This window comes from Nothobranchius furzeri, chromosome 11, assembly GCF_043380555.1.
Source record: "Nothobranchius furzeri strain GRZ-AD chromosome 11, NfurGRZ-RIMD1, whole genome shotgun sequence".
Taxonomy (NCBI): Eukaryota; Metazoa; Chordata; class Actinopteri; order Cyprinodontiformes; family Nothobranchiidae; genus Nothobranchius; species Nothobranchius furzeri.
In genome coordinates this window covers 32731162-32743637 of record NC_091751.1, presented here as the reverse complement: position 1 = coordinate 32743637, position 12476 = coordinate 32731162, and the positions used below count along the sequence as shown (strand labels likewise).

At 42.2% G+C, this 12476-nt stretch overlaps 1 long non-coding RNA gene across 1 annotated transcript; it reads left to right on the top strand.

Annotated features, from left to right (window-relative positions):
• The first annotated feature begins 7270 nt into the window (after positions 1-7270).
• On the top strand, positions 7271-7601 carry LOC139073090 (uncharacterized). Its single transcript, XR_011521889.1, has 3 exons — positions 7271-7340; positions 7418-7471; positions 7551-7601. It is a non-coding gene; the product is annotated as an uncharacterized lncRNA (long non-coding RNA).
• Positions 7602-12476: the final 4875 nt, after the last annotated feature.

Sequence of the window (12476 nt, the reverse complement as noted above, 5' to 3'; positions counted from 1 at the left end):
GTATGTTTAAACAGACACATCAACTTTTGTTGCTGATAAACTGTACAGATAAGTGTCTAAGGCTACGTTCACACTGCAAGCCTTGATGCTCAATTCCGATGTTTTGAGTAAACCTGATTTTTTTGTGTGGCTGTTCACATTATGACTGAAATGCGACATCAAACTCTCTCCAGTGTGAACACTCAACGGCACCAAAGCCACCCGCATGCGCAGAAGAGAAGTCTCACTCAGTGGGGCCGAAAACGGGAGCGGCGGGAGTTGTGATGTAATCCTGATCCTGTGGATAAACTATGAGTGAAAACTTTCATACCCGTGGGTGGATCTGGGCAGGGCCTTGGAGGTCGGGTCCTGACATGTATGCTGCCGGGGAGAAGGCAGGAACATGCAGCAGTGCCTGGCTCGGGTTCAGGGACCTCAGGTAAGTAAGTAAGTAAAACTTTATTTATAAAGCACTTTTCACAGATAAAATCACAAAGTGCTTCACAACATACATAAAAAGGCAAAACAGGACAGGTAGACCTTGGCTCCTCTGCTGTCCCATCACAGGGAAGGGGGAAGTCCAGGAGGGGGAGGACCCAACCTTACCTGGATGTCCTATGTCTTATATAATCTGGAAGTTGTGCAAATGCAGGGATGGGCATAGATATTCTGCTGGGGTGGGGCTGGGTTGGTGCCCTCAGACTCCGTGAGGCTCTGAGATGCTGCTGCTTTGGGCCCTGGCAGGATGGGCTGGGGTCTCCATGACTTGGGTGGCATTTTGACAACAGAGGTGCCTATTGGGACCAGTGGGGGAGCTGGCTCCCTGGAGGGCTAAGCCTAACCAGCCGTTCCTCCCCATCCCCACACATTTCTCTCCTCCTGCTCCCTCACATCATCACACAAACATGCACATAGGACCTTGGGGGGGGTGGACGAGTCAGGAAGTGCGGGTATGGACCCCATTTCTGCATTCCTGTGGCAACCTGCCCCCCAATTTTATTTGGGGCCTTAAACACTTCCACCAATGACATTCCACGCAAACACACACTTAGGGCCTTGGGAGTGAGCACATTCAATGGCATTTGGCAGGGGGATTTCTCAGCCTCATCCCAAGTGCCGGTGCCCACTTCCAATTTTAAACTGCACTTAGACACTGCACTGTGGGTGCAAATGGGGTGGTGCAGTGGCATCAGCTGGCATAGGCCAGACAATGCCCGCACTGCCCGCTCACCACAGCCAAGGAATACACCTCATCAACACCCACTAACACCATATTGGAGCAGGCGGAGGGAGACTAGGGGTCTTAATACACCTCTGTTGTCGCTTGGCTTCCTGGGGCTGGAGGCTAGGAGGGAGATCCGGCCGGCCAGTTGGGGTCTGGGGTGGTGGGTTGCTGTGCTCAGCATAGGGATGGGTACCTTTGACATTTGAATCGATTCGGTACTAATTCCCAGTACCTAGGAATCAATACCGGTACTTAACAGTACCAATTTTAGATACTTTTGAGAGTTTACTATTTTAATTATCTTTCATAATAAAATATACATTTTTCTCAATATATAACCATATTTGATAAATATCACGATAAATAACATACAACTGTTTGCATTTTAACATCGTCCTTGTAGTTTTATAAGCTGAAAATTAAACTGAAGCAAACATCTTTACTGTGAACTAAATTTACTGTGTATCTTTATTCCTTTCCTTTTTTCTTTGATTTTTCCTACTGGGAAGTCAGAATTTCCAAGGGGAAAGCGAACGCACCTTTAGCTGATAACTGATGATAAAAATGGTGGCAATGGAAGCTAATTTATTTGTCTCCATGTCTGGTCAGAATTAAAAAGCATTCAAAAACAATAACAATAAAGTTTTAAGTATCAGGCGTGACATTAAAAGCAGACGCTTTGACGTTCCACCTGAGAGTAAATCTGTAAGGCTTGTCACCAGCATTCAGACATCAATTCTGTTTGCTTCACAGCCAGACAGGACACGGAGAAAAAAAAATAAAAATAAAACTTTCGTACCTGTTAATTCTTCCGTTTTGGGCTGGTAAATTGTTTTAAAAACTTTAAGGTATTTTACTTCTTGTTCTCGCCGTGTCCCTGAATTGTTATTCACCGAAATTTTTCCGGTATTAATTCATTTACGGAGAATACACCTCTCACGGAGACGGAGACCGGTGAAGCGCTTCACTCTGGCAACACCTCCCGCATGGTCTCCTGTATATTTAACTCCTAAACCTAAAACAGGAAGTCCAGACAGACTCCTGAACCCTTATGTCAGAGCTTCTCTTCAGGAACATCCACACATGACGCTCACCTCCACCGACTCAGTGACATAGGAGACAGATTTAATGCGACATGACCGTTCAGACTGCAGTCGCTTTCAAAAACATCAGCTATGCATCGGAATCAGTACTACATATTCAAGTGTCACACATCGCATATAAAAAAATCAGATCTTTGCGTTGAGACTTTCATAAAAAAATCTGATGTGGGTCACATGTGGGGAAAAAGCTGATTTAATGTGCTTTTGCCGGCAGTGTGAACGTAGCCTTAGTGCTGTAGACATATCTGGTCATTATTTTAGTGCATCTTTTTAAAAATTGAAAAATTCAACGTATTACTCCCTCTTCAGTTTAAAAGATCTGCTCTTCATTGGAACCTGGCAGTACAGCTGATGAGATTGTAAAATGTTTAATTCAGGACGCATTTTCAGACTTGTAGACCCATGCAGTAGACACACACACTCGCATGCACGACACACTCGCACGCACACACACACACACGCACACACATATCTACACACACACACACACACACACACACACACATCTTGACACATATCCATATCTAAACACACACACACACCCATCTAGACACACATATAGCTACACACACACCCATCTAGACACACACGCCAATCTACACACACACCCATCTAGACACGCATATCTAAATACACACAAACACGCATATCCACACATACCCCTCTAGACACGCACAAACACACACCCATCTTGACACACACACATCTACATACATATCTAATGACACACACACACCCATTTTGACTCACACATATCTACACACACACACACACAAACACACCCATCTAGACACACACATATTGACGCACACACATCCATCTGGACACACATATCTACACACAAAGACACACACCCATTCATCTAGACCAGGGATTCCCTCTTGGGCCATTCCCATCTGTACCGGGTCGGCCCGGGCCGGGTAGCCCCAGTCGGCCCCAGCCTGGCCTGGTTGATTCCACACATCCTTGTCTAAAGCCCATGTGGGCTGATTCTACGCACCAATCAGAGGCTTGCTCCAATGGAAGGTGTGAATTTGCTGTCAGCAGTGGGTGTGTTGGCCCTGGTCGGCCTGAAGCAGACCCCCTCGAGAAGAGGGCTGAGAATGAGCCTTGGTTGGCCCGGAAAAATACCAGGCCACCCAGATATGTAAACAACCTACGCTACCCGGCCCGGGCCGACCCGGTACAGATGGGAATGGCCCATAAGTGTGGTGCGCGCACCCCTGGGGGTGCGAGAGCTGCCACTAGGGGGTGCGCGAGGTGAAAAGTGTAATGGCTGCGGAGCTCAGAGAAGTCTGCCATATGTCACCATTAGCGTAGCCAGAAACTCATTTGTGGGTGGGCCTAAGAAAAAGTAAGTGGGCCCAATAAATGTAATTGAAAACAAGTACATATATTTTGCGTGTGTGTGTGTCCTCTGCATGTGCCCTAGCTTCATAATAACAATGCGCCGAGCTTCAGCGCTCTGACCTGCGCACGCCGATATGTTCCGTATTTGATCATTTTTTATGATGTTGGAGAAATCTGAAGGTGGTGAGTCATTCTGGCAGATTGTAATTAACACCCTGTCTCATGCAGGTGTTCTGACATTGTAAACCTCACACACAGAACATTGTGGATGTAACAAAATAAATCAAGAAATGATTCCCGTCTGAGCATTTTAGCATTATTATATTATTATATTAGCACACTGACTGTGGGACAGGCTATTAACAGCGCGCTGAAGATCTGAAGTTCAGAGTGCGTCTGTCAGAGGTCAGACGCGTTCCAGCAGAACCACGGCTCACGGGTGCACATGTGAGCACATCTGGGCTGGGCATAAGTAATTTTACAATATTGGTTTAAATAGCGCCAATAACGAGACGCAGTGCCTGGAGCGGCTCATGGAGCTGTGCCGCACACACGCACACACACACACACACACACACACACACAGATTCAATAAGCGCACGCTGCGCAAACTCCGGCGCCGCGCCGTCAGACTGAAGACAGAAATGAGCGCTGCCTCCTCCGTGAAAAAAACAACTTTAAAGAGGTTTTATAACAACATTTTTCATTCAAGGTCAAATTAAGATATTAGCTTCTATTTTGGGATGACGTATTAAAATTGAGTCCGCTCCAGCAAGTGACTCCTCATGAACCTGACCACAACTCATGTTACTGCAGCATTTGTTATTCCAGTCCGAGTGGCAGCGGATCGCAGATTCAGCCACACCATAAAACAGCAATAAGTCGGTCTGAGGCAAAAGTGAACCTCATGGCTATAGCTTTTCCATCTTTTCCCCTATAGACATTTGATTACGCACAAGTAGGTGACCAGTTCAGGTTTACGCAGAGCAGAAGGAAGGAGAGAGCTATGGCCACTGGTTAAACGTTCCTGCTTTAAGAAAACCGTTAAATTGCATTGTAGATGTGCTACCTGGGCACTCTAAATATTTATTTAAAATAAATTAAAGGAAATTGTAATGGTATTGAATGTTTATTAATTACTATTTAAAAAATGAAAGTGTTTGGGAAAAAGGTCGATCATATTTTTTTAACCCTGTCTGTCAAATGACTGTTTAGCTTGACGTCTGATTATATATATATATATATATATATATATATATATATATATATATATATATATATATATATATATATATATATATATATATATATAGCCATGCCCTGATGTGGGGGTTGGGGAGGGTGTCGACATGGTCGGGGCATAGAAGGGGGTGCACGGCTAAATAAGTTTGGGAACCGCTGATCTAGACACACACAAAAATACACACCCATCTTGACACGTATATCTACACACAAAGACACACAACCGTTTAGACAAACGCATATTTACACACACATGCATTTTGAATAAAATCAGTTCTAGGACCCCTTTAATGCAAATCTTGATGAATGTAAATTTTTTCTTCAGTGGGACGAGCCAGATGGTGGACGCGAGAGTATCATCAAAGGACTCTGTCTACATGGGGGAAGATCCAGAGAACCTTGTGCAGGAATATGTGGTACGTGAGAGAGAATTATAAGATACCTTTCGTCAAACTTTTTGACAGGTCTATTGTTCTCTGACCTTTCAGTCCTATTGTTCATTTGACCCTTGACCTTGCCCCCCCTTCCTATCATTAATCAAATGGACAGGTGTATTGTTCAATCTTTGCCCCCCCTTCCGTATCATTAATCAAATGGACATGTGTATTGTTAATTGTCCAGATGGCCTAGACCCCCCACGCCGCATCATCAATGGCGTATTGTTGAACGTGTCCAGATGTCCATGATTCCCCACGTCATAGGCTAATGTGTGTAATGGCGTGTGAAGTTTCTTATTGTGTTACCCAGCGGTTCCCACAGCCCCCCTCCCTTCTGAGTGTAATCCTATTGTGTATAACTCTTTAAAAGCTCAGATCTGTCCGAATGGTGAAAAGCCGAGCTCTAAGAAAAAATGAGTTATATCTAACATGACATGGCTCACTGATAGTGGATGAGTGTGGCCTAACTGCTGTGAATGACAGCCCCACACGCTGGTCAAGTACTTATGAAATGGTTGTACGTCTCCTCAAAGTTAAAGAATCTGTTTGTGAAGTAGCAAACAAGATGGGATGGTCTGCTTGCTCTCGAGTGAGTGGCATAAGCTGAAGTCAATGCAAGAACTTTTTTTTGTAGGACCTATAACAGCTGAAATAAATAAAAAGCTGTTTATGAGGTTTGTTTTTTGGGAGGGGTGGATTAGTAAAGTCTCAGAGCAGACGTACCTCTGGTCAAACCTTTAATGTCATACCTCTCAGAATAGTTAAACTAAGGCACATGCATGTCGTAAACGGATTTACACACGAGCGAAGAAGAAGAACCGATGGATACGTGTTTTGAATATAGCCTTCCTCTGCTAAAAACAACGTTCGAATTGAGACATGATGAGATTGGCTTGACAACGCAACAGATTTTTCATAAGCGATTTCAGGAAGAAATGTCCGGTACAAAACCGGTCCGGTATTATTTTTTTGGATCTGCACGCACACACACACACACACACACACGCACACACACGCACACGCACACACACGCACACGCACACACACACACACACACACACACACACACACACACACACACACACACAACTCTAAACACCCATTCAGACATTTGTCTACCTATACAACAAAGCAAATGACTATGTATTGTTTATAAACATTTTTTTTTCGACCAGTCGCAACCGTTTTCTATTCAAGATTTTTTTAAACAGCTGTATAAAATGTAAAACCGCATTTTCGGAGTCGTGATTTGAGGTGTAACAAGCTAAGATGACGGGTAAGTTTTTAACTTAAGACGCAAATCTTTTTTTCCTCTTTCTGGTTTAACATCTTTATTTTCAGACGCTATTGTCATATCGGACGGCGAGTGGGAAGAAATTCCTATTGAGGAATTAACTTGTAAAACTCCGGTCCCTCTCGATGATTTGTCTAAAATTAATCGTGCGGTCGAGAATCTGAGTGAGTGGATTTTATAAATATATACGTAACCTTCTTTTCTTCAGCTGAGAAATATCTCATTTTACAGAAAAGGAGGGGGTTCAACCTTACCCCGGAAGTGATAACTTTTACCCAACCACGCCTCCATCCACCAGCCGAACCGTCTTACATTCGTATCAGCCCAGCCATACCGTCAGATCACACGCGAATGCGAACGTGAAAGCTGTTCGTTACAGGACCATCACGCCACAGACGATCCTCGAAGCTGGTAAGTGATTACAAAATAGCGATTAATAAGTCAGAGATGTGTCGTTCATATTTATCGTTTTTATTCTCCAGAGCAACGGCCGACGGCCTACGCACCCCCAATATCTCAGCCCCCACCACCTCCAACCCCTTCTCATGCGCAGACGGATGGTAACGATAAAAAAAAACAACTGATTAATGAGTCAAAGATGACTCGTTCACATTTACCGTTGTTTTTTATACTTTCAGAACAACATCCGACAGCCGCTTCAATATCTCCGCCTACACCTCCTCCTCCTCCTCCCCCTTCTCCTGCACAGGGTAAGAGATTTATAAAAAGGTGGTTATTTACTTCAAAGATGATTCGTTCATATTTTTCATTATTTTTATTCTTTCAGAACAATCCGACAGCGACTCTGAAACCGCTGAACGTGCTCCTGAGCAGCCAGCCGGTAAGCTGTTTCACAAAACCGCTCTGCAGAGTATATTAAATTTTTTAAGTAAAAAAGATGATGTTTTTTATCCTTTCAGAACAACCCACGACCGACGAAGAGAACGCACCACCTCCTGCACCTGTACAGAGTAAGTTAAATTTATATATATAATTTATTAAAAGCTCGTTCATTTTATTTATTTTTATTTATTTTTTCATCAGAAAAACGGTTGAAGAAGAAGAAGCGGGGCAGATTTACGCCACTTCAGAGATTAAACAGGATGAAGCTTGGGTACTTGCTCCTGCAAGTGAATTCCGGCCTGGTGGATGTGATGCAACAAGTTCTGGCTCTGTAAAAGGACGACGCAGATTTTTTTCTTCATTTTTAGTAGGTTTTTAATGTCTTTTGTATCATGAGTGAAAATTGGTTTGATGACCTTTCAGATTTGTTTGAAGTAGATGGTGAATTAAACGTAGATGATGAATTGTTAGATCGAATTTTAGATAATGAAACCCCCCCTCTTCATCCATCCTGCGAAAATCTGTTAACTGACTGGTTTGATGTAAGCGGACTGAGTGAAGTAGATGAATTAGCTTCAGATAGTGAGATCTTAGACGATATTTTAGCATCCCAAGCCGTTTCAAACGAGGTCGATCAAATACTAGCAAATTCAGATCCGCCTTCATCAGAAGCAATAAACGAAATTTTGAGACAAATAGAACACCAGCAGCGCGTAAACGAGATCGATCAAATACTAGCAAATTCAGATGAGCCTTCATCAGAAGCTGTAGATGAAATTTTGAGACAAATAGAACACCGGCAGATCGGAGGGAGCGTAAACGCAGCTTTTAACCAGCGTGAAATTAGAGAGAGAGTGTCTTTTCAAGCAATCAACGACCCAGCCGAGTTTTATATTAATCTGATGGAAATATTAAACAGGTTTGCTGAAAGAGGAAGCCAGATCGCGTGTCCCAACGATAGAGTCCAGTTTGAAATTAATACTTTGCACACGACGCACCACGTTAATTTTAATTATGACGGATCAAATATGTTAAATCAGCTTCAGTATTTACTGGATCTGTTAGTCCAATCAAATGAAGCATTAGAGGCCGACAACGAATTTAATTTCAGACTGCAAGTGATAAATAATCCGTCCGGCGGTGGAAAACGAAAAATCGAAACCATTCTGGATCACGAATTAGTCAATAAAAAACGAAACCATCTCATTTGCCCTCCAGAGGCCAATCAGCCGTTGTGTTTTGCGCTAAGCATAGCCGGACTGTTAAATCCCTCAGCGAGAGATACAGAATTATTGAATGTGGCTAAAAATATTCATCAACAGGCAGGGCTTCAGGAGCAATCAACCGTTTCATTTAGCGACGTGATTCGATTTGAAAATATTGTTCAAAGAAAAATAATCATTTTTTACAGATCCGACAGAATCATTTCTAAATTTGAAACAGATTTTAGCGATCGATCAAATCCGTTGTTCATTTTGCTAATGAATCAACATTATTACGGCATAAAAAATATTAAAGGTTTCTTAGGAGCCAAATATTTTTGTTCATGGTGCTTTTCCGCTTATAATAACATGAACGGACATCATTGTAAATGGTTCTGTCGCGTGTGTAATACCGATTTATGCAAACGGACAGAAACGTCTCTCATCACATGTTCTGATTGTAATCGAATATGCCAAAATGTGATATGTTTTCAAACTCACAAAACACCTGTTTTAAGGCCTCAAGCAAACAGATTAGTTTCTCCTTGCGAAATGTTTAAAAAAATGCACCATTTGTAAACAAACTTATTACATCGCCATGGGTGGAAATGGCTCACAGCACGTTTGCTCAGCGACCAAATGCATCGTTTGCAAACAGTCGGTGGTCACGGATGATCATCGCTGTTTTATTCAGCTTGAAAAAAAAGATGACGGTTTAACGGAAAAGGTTATTTATTACGACACTGAAACGTTTACGGATCAGAACGGTGTGCATACACCTTTTTTAATCTGTGCAAAATCCGATTCAGGCGACGTTTGGGAGAAATTTGGTTTAGATTGCATTAAAGATTTTATTATGCAGATGCGTCGTTCTAAATTCAGCAATTATACATTTGTTGCACACAATGCGCGCGGATTTGATGCTTATATAATTTTGAGAGCTATGTGTCAATTAAAAATTGTTCCCAAAAATATACTCATGCAAGGCTGTAAAATCCTGAGTTTTCACGATCCAGATTTCGGGTTGAGATTCATTGATTCCTTAAGTTTTCTCATGATGAAATTAGCTAACCTTCCAGCTGCTTTGGGCTTTACAGATAAAACTAAAGGTTATTTTCCTCACAGATTTTCATCGCTTGAACATCTGAATTATAAAGGGCCTTATCCAGATGTCAGCCATTATGGGTTTGAACAAATGTCTCCGGAGCATAAAAAAATATTTTTAGAATGGTACACCGATGTGTCTAAACAGCAGCTGTTTGATTTCAGAAAGGAGGCCGTGTTTTATTGTAGAAACGATGTAGAAATTCTGCGTAAAGCATGCGGTATTTTCAGAGAGGAGTTTTTTAATGAAACAGGTATCGACCCGCTGAAATCTGTCACGATCGCTTCAGCTTGCATGCGCGTGTTTAGATCAAAATTCCTAAAACCAGACACATTAGCCATTCCTTGTCCGCTCGGCTATCGACCGCAACAAAAACCATTTTCAAGTTCAAGCATCGTGTGGCTGGAATGGGTTTCACGCAGTCAAAATGTAGACATTCAACACGCTTTAACGCCTTTGGGGGAGTATAAAGTGGGAGATTTTTATCTCGACGGATATGCTGTGATTTCAGGCGTCGAACAAGGGTTTGAGTATATGGGTTGTTTTTTCCACGGCTGTCCAAAATGTTTCTTACAGTCATCCATATGTCCTCTGAGAAAAATCACTTTTGGTGAAATTTATGACAAAACCGTCGAAAAGCTTCAGTCGTTGGAAACTGTGCATCGATTAAAAATGAATGTCATTTGGGAACATGATTGGCAGGAGATGGTAAAAACTGATCCGGACGTGAAACAGTTTGTCTCAAGATTTGACCCACCGCCAGCTCCTCTCTCACCTCGTGAAGCCCTGTATGGAGGCATAACTTGTCCGGTTCGGCTGAGGCATTCGGCTCAGAGCGGTGAAAAAATCCACTATGTGGATTTTACGAGCCTGTACCCTTATGTAAACGCCACACAGACTTACCCCATAGGCCATCCCAAAATTCATGTTAAAAATTTCAGAGATCCAAGTCACTATTTTGGCTTGATTAAAGCTGTCGTTTTGCCAACCAGAAAACTGTTTTTCCCTGTTCTGCCTTTTAAAACATCCAAAGGTAAACTTGTTTTTACACTATGTCGCACATGCGCTGAAATGAATAATCAATCTGATTCTTGTTCACACAGCGCGTCTCAACGTGCTTTGACGGGGGTTTGGGTGAGTGTAGAGTTCAATTACGCTTTGGAGTCAGGTTACCGTCTGGTGAAAATGATTGAAGTCTGGGATTTTGAGAAAAGCAGTAAAGATGTGTTCGCAGGTTACATTAACACGTTTTTGAAGCAGAAACAACAAGCGTCTGGTTTTCCTGAAGGATTGATTGACGATGACTCGAAAAGAAAATACATTCAGGACTACCAACTTCATCAGGGAATACAATTAGATGAGTCTAAGATTCAGCACAATCCTGCTAAGCGTGCCATTTCAAAATTATGTCTCAATTCACTCTGGGGAAAGTTTGGTCAAAGAGATGATCTTGTACAAACCACATTTGTTCAAAAACCTGATGAATTTTTTGACATTCTGTTTTCAGGGAAACACAAAGTTAAATTCTTCAGCTTTGTCACTTCAGGAGCCGTTCTGGTGCAGCACAGTTTGACAGAAAAATGCCTAACGACTCCTGGCAGAAGCAACAACATATTTATCGCCGCTTTCACCACAACTTATGCCAGATTGAAATTATTAAATGCGTTGAACAAACTGGGAAATCGCGTCATTTATTACGATACCGATTCTATAATTTATTCTGTCAAAGAGAATGAGTGTGTTTTACCAACAGGACCGCTGCTGGGGGATTTAACCGATGAACTGCACGGCGATTCCATCACAGAATTTGCTTCATCCGGTCCAAAAACGTATGCTTACAAAACCCGGGACCGCCAGCAGGTGGTGCTAAAGGCTAAGGGTATCACACAGTCATTCATTTCATCTGATCACATCAATTTTGACAGCTTAGCGCTGCTGGTTGAGGGGTACGTGTCTGGAGAAAGGGGAAGATTTTTGCAAACTCGGCAGGAGATTGTCAAGAGGGATAAAAAAGGTCTCACTCTCTCGAATGTTTCATTTGTGAAAAGGTTTCGTGTGATTTTTGATAAGCGGAGGTTATTTGCTGACGGCAGTACAGAACCATTTGGGTATTAAAAATGGAAACTGATTTTGACGCTAGACTAAAATTGCCATTCAGTGCACAAATTGCTGGTCCGTCAGGCTGTGGAAAAACCTTTTTTGTAAAAAGTATTTTGGAAAATTGTATGCAATGTTTAACTGAAATGCCAGAAAACATCGTGTGGTTTTTTACATCTTATCAACCTATGTATGATGATCTTTGTAATAAAAGTATTCGATTCGTTCAAGGTCTCCCGCTTTCATTCGAGGATGATGATTTATTTCCATCGGGTCATAACCACTTGGTGATCTTGGATGACATGATGTCTCAAACGTCCAGCCATCCTGGAGTGCTAAAATTATTTACGCAGCTGAGACGTCACAGAAATATGAGCGTCATTTTAATCACTCAAAATGTTTTTCATCAAGGAAAACATAGTCGTTCCATCAGCTTAAACACCAATTATTTGATTTTGTTTAAAAACCCTCGAGACAAATTGCAAATCAATGTTTTAGCAAATCAAATATATCCTACCCAAAAAAGATATTTCATGGAGAGTTTTCAAGACGCTACGTCAGAACCGTACGGCTATTTAATTGTGGATTTAAAAGCGGAA